This window comes from Bufo gargarizans, chromosome 3 (assembly GCF_014858855.1).
Source record: "Bufo gargarizans isolate SCDJY-AF-19 chromosome 3, ASM1485885v1, whole genome shotgun sequence".
Taxonomy (NCBI): domain Eukaryota; kingdom Metazoa; phylum Chordata; class Amphibia; order Anura; family Bufonidae; genus Bufo; species Bufo gargarizans.
In genome coordinates, this window is record NC_058082.1 from 158035379 (window position 1) to 158057519 (window position 22141).

Here is a 22141-nt window from a genome sequence, read left to right on the forward strand (position 1 = left end):
GATTTTCCGTGGTCACATGACACAAACGAATCTTCGATGCAAAAAATTTGCACCGAGGATTTTGTGTCGAATTACTCGATTTAATCGAGTAATCGTTTCAGCCCTACCTGGCACCCCCGCCGATCAGCTTGTTGGAGAAGGCCGTGCGAGTGCTGCCTTTCCTTCATTGTTTACCTGCTCACCATCAACATTGCTGTGGTGAGCAGGCATAATTACATGAAGCCGTCCCATTTACCTCAATGAGACAGATCGTTCCTGTTCAAGTGCATACTACATAGCCATCCCATTGAAGTGAATGGGACAGCTTCTTGCCGGTGGCAAGCAGGTAAACAATGAAGAGAAGGCTGCGCTCACACGGACACGGTCTTCTCCTCAACCAGCTGATTGGCAGGGGTGCCAGACCCCCGCTATCTGATATTGATGACCTGAGGATAGGTCATCAATATTAAAATCCTGGAAAACCCCCTTTAAAAAGGGATCTGAAAAAGTTCCTATTGAATAACTACTAGTTTTATATATTCTTCCATCTTGGGGAGCCATACATTACTTCCACCCCACCCCAGCCTCCCCCTTACACAGGAAAAACAATGGGGGATAAGGGAATAAGCCTCTGGACACCTCTTTTGTGCGAAGGAATGAAGGGGCATGCTGAAATCCAACCTGCCATTTCCTTACTCCCCCTAGATTTGGGTAAGTATATATATACATAAATCTACAGATGCACATACCCCCATGTATTTACATAAAGATATTTTATCTGCTGTATTACACCATTAGGACTGCAGTAAACTATTATTTTAGCAATCAAGTATTCCATCTATTTTTTACGATTAATAGAGTACTCCAATAAGAAAAAAAATTAATAGACCGTTTTTTCTTTATAAAAACTCAGATCCCTGCCATCAGTCCCCAACACCCTTTGTTCCCCACCGTGCGATCAACCCAAGTGCATCAGCTCCACTATCCCCCAGTGCCATCAGCTCTCCCCCCCCCACCGCAGTGCCATCAGCTTCGTTCCCCCAGTTACTTCAGCTGTCCCCCACCACAGAGCCTTCAGCTGCACTGCCTCAGTGCCATCAGCCCCTCCATGACATTTCCCCCACTGCCATCAGATCAGCCCCTCCTTGCCATCCATTGCCAGCTGTCCCCCTTCAGTGCCATGTCCCCAGCACCAGAGAAATAAAATACTTACCTTTCCTGTAGGGGTGCAGCTCCACAGCTCCTTCCTCTTCTCCGTGTGCTGCACTGGATCCTGACTGCACACAGCGTCGGGTCATAGTGCGCGCTTATGTGCACCATGACCTGACGATGTGTCAGGATCCAGTACAGCGCGGTACGGGCCTGGCAGGTGACCACGGAGCGGTAAGTAATAGCACTTCACTCCCGCTCCGTGGTCACATGACAAAAATTTACATTGATGATTGGTGTCGAATTACTCGATTCAATCAAGTAATCGTTTCAGTCCTACTATTTATTAACCATTTGCTCCATGCACCTCTACTCCACACAGACCATGCTGTACAGAAAGCGAATGTTTTGGTCAGAGGTGTAGGCTGTGATGGACTTTGCTGACCACACACTAAAAGGAATTTTAGACATTAGATAAAATCACGGTACCTCTAGGGCTGAAACAATTACTTGATTGAATAGAGTAATTAGACACAAAATTTGTTTCATGTGACCATGGAGCGGGAGTGAAGCGCTTGCTATTACTTACCGTTCGGTGGTAACCTGCAGGCCCGTACCACGTTGGATCCTGACCCATGATCAGGTCATAGTGCACGTAAACGCGCACTATGACCCGACGCTGTGTGACATCAGGATCCAGTGCAGTGCACGGAGAAGAGAAAAGCGCCGTGGAGCTGCGCCCCTACAGGAAAGGTAAGTATTTTATTTAACTGGCGCTGGGGACATGGCACTGAAGGGGGGACAGCTGGCAATGGATGGCATGGAGGGGCTGATGGCACTGGGGCAGTGCAGCTGAAGGCACTGGGAGAACTGATGCACTTGGGCTGATCGCAAAGGGGGGAAACAAAGGGTGTTCGGGACTGATGGCAGGGGGTCTGATGAGTTTTTATAAAGGAAAACAGTCTATTAATTCATTTTTTCTTATTAGATTATTTTTTCACGATTAAATCAAGTAATTGATAGAATACTCAATTACTCAAATAGTTTACTGCAGCCCTAGGTACCTCTGACTAGTGTGCTAGTAGTTTTTATTCATTATGCTAAATCTTGCCAATTTTGGACAACTCGACTGGTGTTTTTTTCCTGGTAATGTAAGCGGCAGTGTATTATGCGCTCCTCGTGAATTCTCGTTTACAGTATATCTAGGTCAATAGCATGCAAATTAGATGCAAAGTCTGGATTTTGACCCTGCAGCAGTCTCTGCTTTATAGACAGACAGTAAACACATTCACAATAAACCCTATGTAACCAGTAGTAATGCCACATTTACAGAAAGTATGCAACATCCATGCAAAATGTGCAATCCCATAAAATAAACTCATTTTAAGAAGGGGACAAAGTTATCTATATTTTCTGTGCATTTCAGGAGACTGAATTGTGTTCTGCCATTACAGACAGCAATGCCTGCCCCCTGCTTATGTGATATTAGCAGCTCCCTCGCGGTTATGGATGAAGCATTATAAAGGATTAACGTGTAGCTCCAGCCAACTGGTTGTCATGATATGCCGTTCACGATAATCATCTCTGGACCAAAAGCCGAAGACAAGAAACATCGTTTTTCAAAGATACTGTGAAGATCAGTTTCTGGGCTAGTCCTGAAGCAAAGGTGGTCATGTTCTTTTTGAAGCAGGGCCATTTAGAGTACTGAAATGGAAAGCTCAGGGTTTATAGAAACCAGAAAAGCCTCCTGTAACACAAGAGAAAAATGCTAGGTTTCTTTATTCACATCTGTGTTTTCCTTTCCAGTTTGGAGATGTGGCAGGGGACTTCAAAACCAGAGAAAGGGGAAAAAAAAAAAAAAAAAAAAAAAAAAAAAAAAAAAGAAAACCAACACACACCACTTCCATTCATGGTCAATGGGGACAAAACTGAACAAACCGGAACTGAGTGCACCAGAATGCATTTCCTTTCAGTTTGTTGCCTACCGTTTGTGTGCGGCATCGGAAACTGAACGGCTCTGGCATCAAAAACCATGTATGTTTCTATAAGTAATATCAGGAAGTATTACTTTACTGAGAGAGTAGTGGATGCATGGAATAGCCTTCCTGCAGAAGTGGTAGCTGCAAATACAGTGAAGGAGTTTAAGCATGCATGGGATAGGCATAAGGCCATCCTTCATATAAGATAGGGCCAGGGGCTATCCATAGTATTCAGTATATTGGGCAGACTAGATGGGTCAAATGGTTCTTATCTGCCGACACATTCTATGTACGGTGCCGCAGACTTTTTTTGGACACGAAAACAGCATGTTCATTTTCGATCGGAATTGAACAGATGCTGCTGGTTGCATTATTCAAACGGATACGGTTTCCGACGGTTCTGAGATCCTCTGCTGGATCTCAAAACCAGAAAGAAAAATACAAGATGTGAGTAGCCTTACCGAACTCCTAATAAAATGAGACTGACACACAAGCGGATTAATAGTATAGACTTCTATGGAACAGGCATTTATCAGCTAAAATGATGGAAAAAAATTACATAATTTGTTAATAATCATTTAAAATAATAATGGGAACAGAGTACTTAGGAATACTGCAAAGCTGCACCATGCAGCAGCTACAAAGTAGATGGAGCGATGTAAATAATTGGGCGGACGACGACACAGTTGCTCTGTAGGGGTGCTGAGAATTGTACCAGAACAGTAGACCTTGGATATTCTGCACTTAGAAACCGCCCTTATATTACATATCTGCAAGTTATTACACATGCTGTCCAGCAGAGACATTATGACCGCCATTCTAGCATCCACACAGACTGCTGGGGTCATGGCAAACCAAGTCTCATTGATACTTGTGGAAAGAGAAGGCTATCCTTTCTGTTCAGAAACCACAGAAAGGCCATTTAGCACAAACTGCAGCTGGTTTCTTAGTGTGGCATCTGACACGGACTAACCTGCAGCCACTTTGATGGCATGTTACTCCCCTGTACAGGCAGAGTTTTTACACAGTGGAGTAATTTACTAATGCAAATCAAAACACACCAGCATTCTGGCATACATGCGCTGCACCACTTATTAAATGTTTAGCCAACTCGTCCAACTAGGGGGTGTTCTTGCGGGAAAGCGGTGTAGCCATCTGAAATGGATGGTTCATCACTGCTAAGTCATCGGTCGAGGGCAGCAGATTGTGCTTCTTCCACAGCGATGATTCTCTATGGTGAAGAGCAAATCACAGTAACAGTTGGTATTCCTGATCGAGAGGAAATTATTGCTGCATGTAAATGCAGCTCTCACCTTCTCTGAAGAGCAGGCAATTATCAGGAACAAACCGCTCCGTCTGGACAAGTGCCTGCTGTGTCGGCCATGTAAAGGAGCCATTTGTGACAGTGTCTTCATTCGTTTTGACAAAAGGTCATTAAAAGCTCTAACGGGATAGCACAGCCACCAAAAAAGAAAAATCTTCAAACTACTATACATCCAGTGTCATAAAAAGCAATATGTAAAAATGGTCTTGTACTCCTACCATCAGTAAAAGAAATGCAAGAAAAAAATAAAATTTTTGTTTATTTCATTTAGCTCCTTAACAAGAAGATATCAAGGATATACGCTAGATGTGGATACAAGAAGAAAATACTCCTGCAATCCGCTCAAACGTTTTGCTGGAGAGGATATAGAATAAATAAGGCCACAAGATCTGTATGTGCGATTGCAACCCAAAGCTAATTTCACAAAAGGGGTGTTTGGTTGGGGAAGCACCCTCTGTGTGATGGCTGCAGTTCCCAGACCAAACACTGCACCTCTCGCCCAGACCACAGGTCTACAGAGTACAGCGCAGCAGACCGGTGGTCGGACAGGAACTCACAGCATTATAAATAGTTATGCGAGTTCGGGTCAGAGGAGCAGTGTCCATTCTGGGAAAGGGAACCATCACGCAGACCGTTTCCTGGAACGAACACGTGTGTTGAAGTTAGTCTAAGCCATGATGCAATTCTAAACTTACTTGCCATAGAAGAGCTGGAGGCTGCCCACCACCACAGCACCCTCATACAGCTGCATGCCGACTTTCACTCCAGCTTGCTCCACCAGGCAGGTCATGAATGCTTCTTTTAGCATTCTCCGATATACAGACACCCACATTTTGTGATTCAGAAGCCAAACAGGACTTCAGAATCATCTCATAAAGTAACGGCAAGTTAATATATAAACTTTACAGACTTATAAGTACGGTAACAACTACTCATCATGACAACCTGTATAGAGGAGTAATAGAGAGCTGGTGTACACACCTTCAAATGAAGAAATCAGAGGTTCAATAAATTATTCACAAAATTCACTCTTGTATGTTCGTTCATCATAAGTTACATCACGAGAACAGGGGCCCCATACCCCTGCAGCCCGTTGGGCATGTGTGCGACCGCACCATTCATTTCTTTTTAAACTCTCTATTGGATTTCAAGTTACAGAAGAACAAAAACTGTACACAACACAGTAACAGAATAGGGCCTGACGTATACAGCATAGGTAACTGAGTACTTAAAAATCAAGGACCAATAGTAAGTTAGCTGGCCTAGCAACCAACATTGCGCTCCATTCGTGGCTATGGAATTCCAGATCTAGCCGAGTACAGTGCTCCGCCATCTCTAGAATTCCCATAGAAATGAATGAAGCGGCAACAAGGGTGTGCGAAAGGCCACTACATTCATTTTAGGGGGATACGGGGCCCCTGTTCGTGTGATAGGAGAGGGTACCAGCAGTGGGCTAGGGGATAACAATCTAACCGGAAAACCCTTTAAAGAGAATTGGGGTCTTTTACTAATATTTTTATGCGTCAATAAGTTGCAAGACCCAGTTTGTGCATCAGCCCTGACCTGCGAACAGGCGTAAACGTCTGTTTTTTTTACACCAGACGCACAGACTGCCGAAGGTGCACCAAATTTATGACAAGTCGCAAGCCTCACCAGAAATTAGGTGCATCCGCATAACCTATTGTTTTCAGACTGTTTTGGGGTTTTATTAATCCTACACACAGTTTTGGCATTGGTCTCTAAGGCCACTAATATGCAGACCCCTCATGATCTGCACAAATCACTTCTCAGCAGTCATCCCATTATCACAGGATCAAACATTCATAAAAAGGTGATATAACAGCTTATCTACTCCCTCTGTGACCTGTGCAGAGGTCAGGAGCATGTTTAACATGCATATGACTGCTGTAAAGAATCTCTAAATCATCATGTACAGAAAATGTAAAAAAATAAAATAAAAATGTACAATCAGAAAGAGGGAAGACCGTCAATTTTATCTATGCCCTGGAGAGTGCTGTACCCTACATAGAAATCTCCCTGATGCTCCATTCCAGTGCAGAGGGTCCAGCCTCTTCCAGTCCCCGGCACAAACTTGGATGGGGTCACATGTGCTGCTAAGGCCAATCAGCGGTGATGTATTTCCAAACACGTGACCCAGCAATGATGTGCGGCTTAGGGTACTGTCACACTAGCAGTTTTCTTTTCCGGCATAGAGTTCCGTCCTAGGGGCTCTATACCGGAAAAGAACTGATCAGTTTTATCCCCATGCATTCTGAATGGAGAGCAATCCGTTCAAGATGTCTTCAGTTCAGTCATTTTGACTGATCAGGCAAAAGATAAAACCGTAGTGAAAAAAAAACCCTGAAAGACTTGCCGGATCCGTCATTTTTCCCCATAGGAATGTATTAGTGCTGGATCACACTGCCGCTAGTGTGAAAGTAGCCTTAAGCAAGGACTGAATGACCACAGCAGTGATCCTGCCTGGAGGTTTACATGCCAGACAATGGCAAGTTTGGACAGCGCTGGAACGGAGCACCGAGTGCCTTTTTGTCCTGGTCCTACATAAAATTGGAATGGAAGCAGAAGTTTTTTTTTTTTTCCCTGGAAATAATTACTTTTTATCCAATGCCCACAGCCTGCCTCCATAATCAAAGACTAATACTCTGCTCTGGTCCTCCATATTGCTTCCACTGTGTCCATATTAGTCCACGTAGTGTTTACATCTGCCACTGCATGGGTATGGTCACATGGTCCACTGCAGCCAATGACTGGCTTCAGCAGCAATGGAGCCACTTCATTCCTGAAGGCAGTTATTGGCTACAGCAGAGCATGTGATCATGCCCATGCAGATGCCAATACTACAGTGGACAGAGGAGCTGAGCGCAAGGGAGCAGGCAAGTATGCAGGCCGCGGGTGTTAAAGTAATTATTATTGAAAAACCCTTAAGCCCTTTTAAGTAAAGAGCCGCATCTGAAGGAAGGAAGTGAACCAACCATTAATATGTAAGGTGAACATTTAGACATGGCAGCTGCATCGCACATGGAAGTACAAACTGAGGGCTTGAGAATGAAATTCCTATCTTATAAAGATGAAATTCACCTGCAATGAATCTGTGTGTCACTATACTGTATAGCTCCATGCCAAATTGAAAAATCATAGCGGTGAACTCATCACTTACGTAACAGATGCTACACTGCATGCCACAGCGTTTACGGGCAGCATTAATGTGATTTTAGTCAATAAGTAATCAGGATGCATCATTTACAACCTGATCCGCTTTGATCCTGTGACTGAATGTAGGCTGCACATTACATCATGTCACTGCACTAAAGTCTTAGGTGAAGCCTTACGATATAACGTAGGCTTTAGCAGTCTGACACCACCCCAAATCACGAGCAGCAAGAGCTGTCAGACCTAATGCCATGTTCACATCTGTTAAAAGGGGTATCCCGGTTGTTCCCAGTTAACCCCTATCCACATGCATGTCCAGGATAAATACAATGGCAGCCTAAAGGTAAAGCTTATATTACACCTGCAGAGTTTGCATACAGTTGTCAGGAGGGAAGCGTTCCTCCCCGGCAGTCACCTGCTCTTACATGCAGCGATCTCCTCCATAGTATGAGACGCTATTGCCATCACGAGTCCTCACACATAATCATTGTTTGCCAGCAGCAGAGTGTAATTAGGACAGCACAATCTGCCGCTGGTAAGAGATGATTTTTAAACCTAATGAAAGACTGATTGCTCGTTCATAGAGTAACTGGCGACACTATTACACCGTCAGATCATCGCTAACGAACGCTCCTGCGAATTCTCATTTAGTGCCGATCTTCAGTATCATCTGCAGGTGTTCTATAAGCTTAAGACAGCCAACTAAAGATACTTTTACACGGACTGCTAACCAGGCCAATTACTGGAGAGAAGGGTAGAAATTCTTCTGACTGCTGGAGACATCAGGGGGAGGGGAGGTCGCTGCCAGGCAAGAGGTCCACTCTGGGGTCAAGACTCAGGAGAGGTATGATGAAGTACTGTGCACCTCCTGTCCTGTGTTCACCGCCTCCAGGCCCTCAGCATCTGTCCTCTCAGCAAGCCTGGCTTCTATTAAAATTACATTACACTGCGGCTCTGACTGCACCAGCATGACCTGGCTGAGCCTCTCATACCAATGGTCAGAAGAACAAGCCGAGGCTCAAGTGCTCAGCCAGGGCATGCTGGTGCAGTCAGTAAGGTTTGGGCTACACAGTCAGGTGGCTGAGTTATTAGCATTCTGTATCCCCTGTATTAATTTGTCCTACCAGCACTATCCCCCCCAAAAAGCTGGAGATACTTCTGTGCCGCTCTGACGTCTCACCTCTGGGCACTGGATCTATGGTGCTGGTATCTAGAGCACTAATAACTTTGCTACCTGTGCAGCCCAGACATGTGGGCTTATGGAGGAAAACATCAGAGTACACTGCACCAGCATGCGCCAGCTGAGCCTCTGATCAGTCTTCTGTCTCATCAGGTATGAAGGGCTCAGCCAGGGAACACTGGTGCAGTATGGAGGTTAGGTTTTCCTCAGCATGTCTGGCTACATTATATTTTTAAAAATGATGGGAAAACGGTTTTTTAAATGGTGTACAAATCAGATCAATTTAAAAGTTGTCCAAGTTTGCTATTCATGCATGGAAGCCTGTTTTAGAGTAGGCTAGTAATGGTTCCCTACATCACTCAACATAATATATGCTGATGTATTTGAATTACTGGGACTTTGGTACACTATGCTCAGCTAAAAATATGCCTCAGAAATGCTAAGAGGAGCATTTAATTAGGCTACTTTCACACTTGCGTTAGGAGCGGATCCGTCTGGTGTCTGCACAGACGGATCCGCTCCTATAATGCAAACGCTTGCATCCGTTCAGAACGGATCCGTTTGCATAACTGTTTATTTCAGATCTGATTTTTCACTTCGGAAAACTCAGATCCGACAGTATATTCTAAACACAGAAGCGTTCCCATGGTGATGGGGACACTTCAAGTTAGAATATACTGAGAACTGTGTACATGACTGCCCGCTGCTGCCTGGCAGATGCTGCCAGGCAGCAGACCTCCCCCCCTGTATTTAACTTATTGGTGGCCAGTGCGGCCCCCCCTCCCTCTCCAGTATTAATTGTAACCAGTGCGGCCCCCCTCCCTCTATATTCATCGGTGGCCTGTGCGGATTCCCAGTATTAAATATGACCAGTGCGGCCTCCCCCGCCCTCCCTCCCCAGTATTAAATATGACCAGTGCGGCCTCCCTCTATATTCATTGGTGGCCGGCCAGTGCTGAGTCCAAGTATTGTGACCAGTGCGGCCTCCCCCCCCCTCCCCCCCCCCCCTAATTAAAACTCCGATCTGATGGTATATTAATAGGGACTCCTGACTTTACATTGAAAGTCAATGGGGGACGGATCAGTTTGAAATTGCACCATATTGTGTCAACGTCAAACGGATCCGTCCCCATTGACTTGCATTGTAAGTCTGGACGGATCCGTTTGGCTCCGCACGGCCAGGCGGACACGAAAACGCTGCAAGCTGCGTTCGGGTGTCTGCCTGCTGAGCGGAGGCCAAACGGTGCCAAACTGATGCATTCTGAGAGGATCCGCATCCACTCAGAATGCATTGGGGCTGTACGGATCCGTTCGGGGCCACTTGTGAGAGCCTTCAAATGGAACTCACAAGCGGAGCCCCGAATGCTAGTGTGAAAGTAGTCTTACTCTGCAAGAAAAAGTTTAGCCCGACCTCTGTAGCCGAGTACAGCACTCCTCTCCGGAAATCCCATAGAAGTGAATGGTTGCATACACAACTGGCTGCTCCTATTCATTTCAGAGGGATCCACATGGCCCCTGTTCTCATGGTCAGGGGGTCCTAGCAGTAGTAAATGATTTTAGCAATAGAGTATTCTACCTAATTTTACAATTAATCAAGAACTCCAATAATAAAATAATAAAAATGAATTAATACTGTTTTCCTTCATAAAAACTCAGACCCCCTGCCATCATTCCCCAATACCCTTCGTTCTCCCCTGTGTGATCAGCTCAACTGCATCAGTTCCCCCCCAGTGCCATCAGCTCCACCATCTCCCAGTCCAATCAGCTCCCCCTGTGCCATCAGCCCTGTTCCCCCACCTCAGTGCCATCAGCTTGCCTTTTCCTGTCTTCTCCGCACTACCGTCCTGACGTCACACAGCATCGGGTCATCGTGCACGTATGCACTGTCAGGGCTGAAAGTGCAGCGCGGTACAGGCCAGCGGGTGACCATGGAGCGGTAAGTAATAGCAAGCGCTTCACTCCGGCTCTGTGGTCACATGACAAACGAATCCTCGATGCAGAAAATTTGCATTGAGGATTTTTGTGAGTCAAATTACTCGATTCAATCGGGTAATAGTTTCAGCCCTAGACCCCACCAATCTAAAAGTTGTTCCCCATCCTGTGGACAGGGAAAAACTTAAGTGGAATACCCAGTAGCTCCATTGTGTAGTGGATGAGCTCATTACTGCAGCGCTGCTCTCACTACATAATGGACGGAGCTGTATAGTTCCGTCCCCACAGCAGAACAGCTGATTGGCAGGGGTACAGGGTGTCTGATGGTCTATCCCGAGGACAAAAAATATTGACTGCAAGTAGAGGGCCAGAAACTGAGACAAAGATAAGTTGGATAAATTCCATTCTTTCCTTGTTGATTTCCTGCAGTTTTGTGGGATGAAAGAAAAGCACTCTTATAATGCCCCATTAAATTGGTTTTATGTCAATAAAGTGGAAACCATACCCAAGCATTATTGACACTGTATTAACAGGATGGCCAGGTAGTCAGTCAGCTTGGAGACCAGAAAAATTATACAGAAAGGAAGGTCTCAAGAGAAGTGTGAGGAAGTGACGATTACTGATAGAATGACTTCCTAAACCCCGAGGAGTCTTGTCCATCGAAGAACTAGATATGGAAGGTCATCGAGCTTGCCCATATGGTAGGCAGTCAGAATAAATTCTGACATAAGGCTATATGCAGAGTGTGAGCTTGTCTATTCCCACAGTACTGTCAGCCCATGGTGATGTATAGTCCCACAGACATTTCCATGTTGATATTTATCATATACACACACACACTGTAGAATTTAGGAGCCCCAGGCCACATCTGCATGCAGTGGATTAGATGCAGAATACATGAGAAATACACCCCAAATATGCGGTACAAAAATCAATAAATATGACTTGAGAATACACTATCTGTGGCCCTATGTAAAATGCATGGCCACTTATAGCCTGTGGGTGGATGGGCGTGCAAGTTCAGAACGGATCTGTTTGAATTATTCTTAAAAAATAAAAAGGTACTTTCACACTAGCGCTTTTCTTTTCCGGCATAGCGTTCCGTCACAGGGGCTCTATACCGGAAAAGAACTGATCAGGCATATCCCTGTGCATTCGGAATGGAGAGTAATCTGTTCAGTTTGCATCAGGCAAAAGATAAACCGCAGCATGCTACGGTTTTATCTCTGGCGAAAAAAAACTGAAGACTTGCCTGAATGCTGGATCAGTCCTTCCTGCCTGCGCAGACCGGTAAAAATGTGAAAAAAAATATACAAGACGGATCCGTCTGTCCGCATGACAAGCGGAGAGACGGATCAGTCCTTGCAATCCATTTGTGAGACTGATCCGGATCCGTCTCACAAATGCTTTCAGTCAGTGGCGGATCAAGCAGGCAGTTTCCGACTCCGAAAACGGATCCGTCCTGAGTTACATCAAAAGCCAATGGGGGACAGATGCGTTTTCAATTGCACCATATTGTGTCAGTGAAAACAGATCAGTCCCCGTTGACTTACGTTCTAAGTCACGACGGATCCGTTTGTCTCCGCATCGCCAGGCGGACACCAATACGCTGCAGGCACTGTTTTGGTGTCCGCATCCAGAGTGGAGGCAGAATGGAGCCAAACTGATGCATTCTGAACAGATACTTATCCATTCAGAATGCATTGGGGCTGAACTGATCCGTTTTGAACTGTTTGCGAGAGCCCTGAAACAGATCTCACAAACGGAATTCAAAACGCCAGTGTGAAAGTAGCCTTACTGGTAGTTCAGTTTCCAGAGATTCCCTCATGACAGCACAACAGGAGATTGCCATTTGACCTCATTGGGACAGGAAATAGAGGTTAAAAGCCCCCTTCCACCTCCACCCACCAGTGTTTCTCCAGATTACTACACCAGGATGGATGCAAACGATTAAAATCATAAGAAAATCTTATCTATATACATTTTATCTTAAAGGAACCTGTCACCGGGATTTTGTGTATAGAGCTGAGGACATGGGTTGCTAAATGGCCGCTAGCACATCCGCAATATCCAGTCCCCATAGCTCTGTGTGCTTTTATTGTGTTAAAAAAAAAAAAAAAAAAAAAAAAGGAGCCATGGGGACTAGGTATTGCGGGTGTGCTAGCAGCCATCTAGCAACCCATGCCCTCAGCTCTATACACAAAATCCAGATGACAGGTTCGCTTTAATATTTACATAATAGTTTGTAAGGGAGGGAATGTATGCAGTGTCCTGAAACACACGGCTTAATATTGCGATTGTGTTTCATGAAAATGTGCTTGTGCCCGAGTTTCCATGAAGTTGCACAGGGAGGGGGAGGTTCTAACAAACCTCCCAGGGCTGACTCCTGCTTCTCCTCCCTAGAGAGCAGCACGGATAGAGTGATGTCTGAGGAAAAAGCTGCACCTCAGCAGCAATTTTGGAGAGTTATCTAAAATCCAGCAGTTAGTTCCATGTACCAGCCCATAGAAGGGAAAGATTATAGAAGATCCAGGCAATCCAGAGAGGGAGTGAGAATATTGCTATAGAGTAAAACTACCCCTTATGCAACTTTTGGGAACTAACCTGAGCCATTGTAGAATCTCCCTTGCTGTAAATGACTTTTGCGCACATTGGCGATCTTTGGATCAGCTTCAGTAAAGTACTTGGAATTTGTTAAGAGAACTGGTCTCATTGTGCAATCTTATCACCCATTTGCACCTTATGGTGCTAGCGTCAAACACCAGGGACCCTGCCTACACGGCACCTTAAGGCTAGGTCTACACGACGACATTTGTCGCGCGACTAGGGCGCAACATTTTGTTGTACTAATGTCGCGCGACAATTTTTATAATGGCAGTCTGTGTGTCACACTGCAACGTGCGACTACGATGCAACCGTTTCAAATCGATTTTCTGCGACTGTTGCGTTGCAGTATGTTGCATGTGGCAGTGCAACACCATAGACTGCCATTATAAAAATTGTCGCGCGACATTAGTACAACAAAATGTTGCGCGACAAATGTCGCCGTGTAGACCTAGCCTAAACCCACACCACCAAGGGCACCTCAACCACAATCTGGCAGGAATCCCTGTACAGCAGAGTGTGCCCCAAAGGAACTGGTGCTAGCCTTCCCATCACTACACGCCGCCCCAGGGAGCTACAGAACAGTGAGTAAAGCTACTACGACCCCCATCGTCCAACCAACACACTCACATATTGCCCCTCTGGCCCGGTCGCTGCATGTACGGGTCCGGTCATAAGGGAATCTCTGAAAAACCGAATTACTGGCAAGTCTAAATCCTATTTTCCAGCTCATTCCTCATGACAGCACAAATTATAATTTAGGGGGGGAACCAAGTCTAAAAGGACAACATCTCAGATGATATTTATTTGAAGGAGAAAAAAAAGAAACACACAATTTCATAGAGTCAGGAATAAACCAGAGACAAACTTTTTGATTCTGCCAGAAAACTAAATCTTGATGACAGAACCCAGTTGCAACTCTTTATCTGCATCCTTGATCAACAAACCCACCTCTGTTTAGACTTAAATACAAGAAAGAATAAATTGTCTTATTAGAACATCGGCAATAAAAGGATTCCCTTTACCTCTAAGCCTAGTCTCTACCTCTAAGCCTACTCCGGATGTCTACAAGGTATATATAAGAAACCGAGCCAGGCTGACAGCACTGGCACATGGCAGACATGGACATCAACGATGAGGTAACCAAACTAACTTCATACCGATGCAGGACAAGCTTGGGATTCCGTGTTGGTATGAACTCAAGGGAGAAGAAAGGAGAAAACCCTCCCGACGAAACCAGGCCAACCGAGAACCCACCTGCCTGCATAACTTCAAAGTTCAGAAGCAGTCTTAAGGGTTTCACAAGATCTTTACATGGCACTAGCCAGGACACACCGGGACTGAGGAGTGGCAAAGGATTACAGGACCTGTGCAGCGTGCATAGCCACAGCTATATGTGTGAAAATGGCTGTAAGTGTGAATGTGAACAGAGGAATGCAGTGTCTATTGCAGTTTGTAGCTCCCTGGGTTGGCATGCAGTGAGGGGAGTCTCCTTCCCGGAGGAGACAGAGGTGCCCTTGAGGTTATGTGTATTAGGTGCAATGAAGGCAGGGTCCCTAATGCTAGAGAAATCAGCACCCTTCGGTGCAAATAGGTAGAATAACAGAAGTTTAGAGTTTAGTTGTGCACAAGTTGACATTTACTGAAATTTACTTGTCGTGAGGTAGACATACCAATTTCTTGCAATAGTAGGGATAGCTGTAATCCATACAGGAATTCCCAGCCAGGATGGTGCTGCCTCCCATACAACAGGTCTGGGTAGGAACTTTCCCAAATGTCAGTGCTCTGGTCACACTAATGTTCCTTTAACTTCAGGCTGACCCATACTACCATCTCCAGGTGTACAGTACACTATACCCTATAAATCACATGGCCCGTACACATACATGTCTTGCACGCCTTGAATTACATATAATTTCCATTAATATTGTCCATGGAGGAATGTGGCTCCAAATACAGCTTTGAGCTAAACTCTAGATCGTGAATAGGCACCGTCGGGGAACAACCTCCTGTTGTGCCATCATGAGGGATGAGCTGGACAAAGTGTTTTAATTCGGGACCCAAATCCCCCCCCCCCCCCTTCTCATATGCCTTCGTATCCAAGAGGGAAGACTTCCGCAATGAAAGGCGTCAGCAGTGATGATCAGCGAGAGGGATGGCAGAGGTGGGGGCAGTCTGCACTGTTATTTATATTTAGTACCGATGTTTCCAGATATTCTATGGTACATTGTGAATCATCAGCTTACAGATTATACCGTACACCACTATGGTGTGAACATGGCCTTGCTGTGAAGCAACTTGCATGCAGCTCCCACCTCCCCACTTCCCATGGCTGGTTTACACAGATATATTAAAGGGATTGTCTCACTTCAGCAGATGGCATTTATCATGTAGTGGATGTTAATACAAAGCAATTACTAATGTATTGTGATTGTCCATATTGCTTCCTTTGCTGGCTGGATTCATTTTTCCATCACATTATACACCGCTTGTTTCCATGGTTACAATCACCCTGTAATCCAGCATTAGTGGCCATAAGGGATAAGCATTCAGTGGCTGGGACTGCGAGGGTCCGCATAGTCCAGTATTTTTCTTCTAGTGTGCAAGCACGTCCACCACTGCTGGAATGCAGGATGGTCGACTCGTAACCATAGAAACGAGCAGTGTATAATGTTATGGAAACATTAATCCAGCCGGCAAAGGAGGCAATATGGACAATCACAATACATTAGTAAGTGTCTTGTATTAACTTTGTCTATATGATAAGTGGCACTTGCTGGGGTGAGACAAGCTCTTTAAATAGGGGTATTTCACACAAATACAGTGCAGGCAGTTACCACAATGGAAGCCATAGCAGTGGTGATAAACGCACAAGACTATTTAATGTGGCTGATTGCAACATGTCTATTACAGTGGTATTCTGGTTATAACACATTCCCCATTTCCTGGAAAGGGGAGAACTGTTAGATTGGTGGACCACCACTGTTCCTGAGAATGGGGGTCCCCTGTCCTCCATTTGAATGGAGCAGTGGTCAAGCATGCTCACTGCCACTCCAATCAATGAGATGGCGGAGCACCGTACAACCTCTGGCAGTTCCCCACAGCTGAACTGAGCGGGAGGGCGAATGCTTGACCTGTTACTCCATTCATACGGGGGAACCCTAGACCCCTGCTGTAGCCCCCACAATCTAACATTTACCCCTAGCTGGAACAACACGAACACTACTGAAGTCACCACTGCAGCAGCCATGTGCCCAGGTCAACACATCAATGCTGAAGACCAGTATACAAAGTGGAGGCACGAAAGCAGCTATTGACAAGTTAGGGCAAGCCAAGACCAGTGTTAGAGGCTTTGTTTACCATCTACGTCACAGATTCCATTAGACAGGACAAAAAAATTCCTGCATTCAGGACTTTTGTCTGGTTCTGAAGAAAAAAATAAAAATAAAAAAAAAAAAAATTTTTTCTATTGTTCTGCTACTCTAACATTAACATGGCCTAATATGAGCAGACGTCAGTGTTTTTGGCGGATCCGTTTTAAGTGGACCGCAAAACACATACGGTTGTATGCATAAGCCCTTAGTGTAAAAGCACATGGAATTACAATGCAGATATCATGGGATGAGCACGGCTTAAGACCGAAGTAACGCTTCCTCAGTATCAGGTTTGGATGCTGTAGGTTGTAGAAGTAAGAGCATGTCACTTAAACCTCTTTCACACGACCTGCATGAATAAAACAATTTGCTCAGGTAGGATTCTAATATCGCAGCATATATGGCGATGTTCCAGCAAATATCCCCCAAGACCCATTTAGCATTGGTTCAGCAAAGACCACCTTACGTTCATGACCTACCGCTTCAGAAGTATTCAAACCTGTATACTTTAATGCATGTCCTACATTAAGAAAAAAAAATATTACAGGGTGGTCGGACAGTGTTTAAAAAACAACAATCCCCTCACCTGAGCAGTGACGTGTGCATGAATGGCGCACACAACCACTAAGCAGTCACATGACATTTATGCCCATCACTGCTGAGGCCATTAGGGTGTTTTTTCTTCTTTTATACACAGTCTGTCCTGCAAACTCTTGACTAACCTGGGTCATGGCGACACAAACATGTCATCACTCGGCCTAGGAAAAGCAGAGAGAAGATTATGATGCTCACAGGAGCGCCGATGCCTTCTCAAACAGCTTGTCGGCAGGGTGTACCCGGGGTCAGACCACCCCAGATTAGATACTGATGACCTATCCTGAGGATAGGTCATCAGTATAAAAATCTCAGAAAACCCTTTAAAGGGGTTATCCAGGAAGTAATGTTGACGACTTATCCTCAGCATAGGTCATCAACATCAGATTGGTGTGAGTCCAACAACCAGCTCAGAGCAGTTAGTGGAGGCAGTGCGCTCTGAGCACTGCAGCCTCTTAGGTCATGTGATGTCACCGTACCTATTCAAGTCAATGGGGCCAAGCTGCAATAGCAAGCACAGCCATTATACGATGTACGGTGCTGTGCTTGGTCTGGTGAGGGCTGCAGCTTTCTGAAACAGCTGATTGTGGGGGGTGCTGGGACTCAGACCCCCACAGATGTGATACTGCTGACCTATCCTGCCTGATCATGGCAGCCCGACTTGCAGCACCCCTGCAGATAAGCCGTTTGAAGACACCAGCCTGTTTCTAGGCCAGAGAAGTCATGGGTCACATGACCAAGACGCAGCTCAGTCCCATTCAAGTGAACGAGGCAGAGCTGCAATACAACGTACAGTGCTGTGCGGAGGTCACATTACCCACCAGAGTGTCACAGCCTCTTCAAACAGCTGTTCGGTGGGGTTCACAGGAGTCAAACCTCAGGATAGGTCAAAACTATTAAACACTCAGAGAAACCCTTTATGAATGAGGTTTTCCTGTGGCTCTAAACAGCACAGTAGTCTACTCAAGACACAGGGTTATGTTCACATCCACAACTCCATGTAGCGCTATCTTCCCACAGGGTGGACATGTCCGCGTAACCGCGAAGTCACAAGTTCCATCAGGCACTGCGATGAGGTTTCCGTTTACACCACTGATGTGAACACAGCCTAAACCTGAGAGACATAAGCCAAATTCACAAACGTGTCAGGGGCGTTGCTAGGTCAAAACATTCAGGGCTTGGGCCCCCAATGTTTTGTCCCAGGCCCTGAATATCCTGCCTGCCAGATAGATACAACTGTATTGCCGTCCTCAGGACGGCAATACAATTGAATCCAATGCCCTGCAAGAGCTGAAGGACCTGTGGTGACATCACAGGTCATGTGATCAGTTCTAAATGCAGTAGCCTAAAAGGACCTGCGATGATGTCACCATTCTTTGACCAGTGTAGGAGAGCACTGCTCAGCAGTGAAGAGGAGTCCTGGGAAGAAGCCGAGGTGATGTCTGCTACATGAGGAGAGGTAAGTGAAGGGAGAGGCAGAGCAATGCTGGGAGTTGCGGTTATTTAACTGGGAATGTATGTTAGGGCTGTAGGGAGGGAAGTTATTTACATGGGACTGAAAATTGAGGGGGTGGTGTTATTTACATGGGACTTTATCACTCCCTTCCACAGCCACCTTCAACATTTACACGGGACTGAATGTTGAGGGGTAATGTTATTTACATGGGGCTGTATGTTGAAGACGGCATGGAAGGGGGTGACGCTATTTACATGGGACAGTATATTAGAGGGGGCTGGAGAGGTGGTGTGATGATATTTACATGGGACTATGAGGGAGGGAAATAATATTTATATGGGGCTGAGGAATTATTATTTCAGAGGACACTAAACAGAGGAATATTACTACAGGGGGCATTATAAATACTAGGGCACTTCAGGGGGAGCATAACAACAGTAGGGGAGATATAAATATGGGGGCACTTTAAATCCAGGGGACATAAGGCATTCTTATTACTAGGGGTGCACCGAAATTTCGGCGGCCGAGAATGCACCTAATCTGTTTCTGCCGATATTTTTACATATCGGCCGGAAATAGCGGGGAGGGACTGGGAGGAGGAGCTGGGGGCCGGTGCGTTCACTGTGCTCCGGCCCCCAGCTCCAGTAGTTATAAAATGTTGTACAATTAATAAGCATTCTATTCATTTGGCCCCCTCTGCAGTATTACATTCAATACAGCCACATCCTACTCACAGGGCTGTGCTGGCCGGCCGGGCAGACGAGCGGAAGCGTCACGACTGACGTCACATGCCTGCGCCGCCTCCTTCATTCAGAAAGTAGGCCGGGCACATGACGTCAGTTGTGACGCTGCAGCTCCTCTGCCCGGCCGGCCAGCATTAAGATGACAGCCCTGTGAGTATGATGTGGCTGTATTGAATGTAATACTGCAGAGGGGGCCTCATGAATAGAATGCTTATTAATTGTACAACATTTTATAACTACTGGAGCTGGGGGCCGGAGCACAGTGAACGCACCGGCCCCCAGCTCCTCCTCCCAGTCCCTCCCCGCTATTTTGAAATATTTTCTATTAATCTATTAATTGTACAATGGGGGCTGTGGATGGCACTGTTATGGGGTGGGGGTCTGTGGATGGCACTGTTATGGGGTGGGTGGGGGTCTGTGGATGGCACTGTTATGGGGTGGGTGGGGGTCTGTGGATGGCACTGTTATGGGGTGGGGGGGGGTCTGTGGATGGCACTGTTATGGGGTGGGTGGGGGTCTGTGGATGGCACTGTTATGGGGTGGGTGGGGGTCTGTGGATGGCACTGTTATGAGGTGGGGGGGGGTCTGTGGATGGCACTGTTATGGGGTGGGTGGGGGTCTGTGGATGGCACTGTTATGAGGTGGGGGGGTCTGTGGATGGCACTGTTATGGGTGGGGGGGTCTTTTAAAAGTATTTGGGCAAAAAGCCATTTTCGGTTTCGGTTTAGGGGTATCCTGAATTTTCGGTTTTGGACCAGAATTTTCATTTCGGTGCACCCCTACTTATTACTACTGGGGGCTCCATAGGAGGGTTTTATAGATCCACCTTATTTCTACTAATAGCACTGTGGGGGGGCTTATTACTACTGAGGGGTGTGTAAATAGCGTTATTACCACTGGGGGGACAATAGGGGGCCTTGTTTCAACTGGGGGGCTCTGTAAGGGCATTATTAATGCTGAAAGGCTCTTCTACTAATGGAGGGGAGCACTATCACTGTCGTGAGCAGTATTACTAATTCTAGAAGGTAATTACTATTGGTGGGACTATGAGGAGCACTATTACTATGGGGAAGATCATCTGTATGGCACTCATTTTTCTTCAGAATAGTATTTGGGGGTACAAAAAAGTGAGGAACCCAAGATGTTTATGTGTCACACTCTGCAAAGACGAGGCAGCTGAGAGAAGTTGTCTGGACCAAATGGAGAAGATGACAGAAGATCTACATGAGAGGAGACGTCACCTGGGAGGCCCTGGATGTGACAGGTATTGCTGTATAGCAAGTACAGTAAAAGGTCTTCAGTGCTAGTGTTTGTGGTGGGGTCGGCTGGTCGCCTTAGAGAATTGGTCAATATGCATTGGGCCCCTGCACTCTGTACATACAGAAACAAGTGTATCATAGGAAACCTTCAACCTATGCAATAAATGCATATGGTCTGGAAGGATATTACCCCAGCCTGACAGCAGCAGTGTCACGGGCCAGGACCACCCGACAGGCTCTCCTCCTGCACACAGCACTCACCTCAGACGCCATAACACACAGGGGTGCAGAGGAAACACTTCAAAGTGCTGTCAACAGAAGTTAGCTCGTCCTCCTCCCCCCGCACCGCTCACCCCCGGCCAGGCTCCCTGCACAACAACATCCTCGCGGAGTTTTCCCCACCTGCCCGAAGATCTACTTCCTTCAGGGGCCTCTCCAAGCTCCTCAGCCAGGAAGGCGAGCACTTCAAACGGGAGCCGCATTAACTCACCGTAACTATCCCCGACCCCAACGGAGCGGACGCCGCCTCTCCCGGGGCAGGGAGTCTCCAAAGCCCGGGCGCTCCGTCTCTCCGTTTGCCCCTGACAGAGGCTGACGCCACCACCGGTCTCTCAGCTCTGCTGCTATGCAACCCACAGCCAAGTCACGCCCGTCCGTCCCGTGACTAAGAGAAGACATTACCCAATGATATGGCAGAATTCTGTAGAGTGGGCGTGGCCTTTTCACTAGCTGGCGAATTAGAAACAGGAAGAGGAAAAAAGGCGGGGAATAAGGCGTCGCTGTGTCCTGAGAAAAGGGAGAACCTTTAACTCATTCCTGTGCTTATGACGTAGCAGGGCTGCCGGCCAATCAGAGCGTAGTTGCTAGTCAATTGTTTCTATACGTCACCGGCTCGTACGCCCACAGAGTTCTAATTACGGCTCACTGTAAATTGTGGCCGCCATCTTGGTTCTTTCCATTCATTGGTTGCAGGGGGAGCATCCTTGTTCCGGGGGATAATTGTTGTGGGCTGTGCATTATTTGCCGCTTTTCTATGTGACATTTACCTCATGTCAGGGAGACTCCTCAGGTGCAGGTGTAATTTGGGCATTGACGTGTGAATAGGAACACCAGCCTCCTCTGATGATGCCAGTGGGCACAGGTGTACCTAATGATGGATGTCTGTGTCATACATCCAGATCGGTCACGACTGTCGGCAGTACCACCGGTCAGTGCTGCTCTTACCATCATAATGCCTAATGGCCGGTGTCTGTCCTCCCAGAGGTCGCCTTAGGACACCTGCATTACGGTTTCACAGGTGTACCGCCCCCGAACCTGTCCTCAGAACAGGTGTGACAGTATGTCCGTCAGCGCAGTGTGACCCTATTCATCAAGAGAGGGCACGGCCTGTTAGTGAA

General features: G+C 46.4%; 1 protein-coding gene across 2 annotated transcripts in view; it reads right to left on the bottom strand.

Moving 5' to 3' along the window:
- Window positions 1-21386, bottom strand: part of RNF41 (ring finger protein 41) — a 65993-nt gene extending 44607 nt beyond the window's left edge. The window contains exon 1 of one of the 2 annotated variants that reach the window (XM_044284971.1): window positions 21235-21386. The gene's annotated coding sequence lies outside the window, so the exon portion shown is untranslated. Of the gene's footprint in view, window positions 1-21005; window positions 21125-21234 lie in introns of those variants that run through there. The other variant, XM_044284972.1, reaches the window with a different exon arrangement.
- Between the last annotated feature and the right edge of the window lie 755 nt (window positions 21387-22141).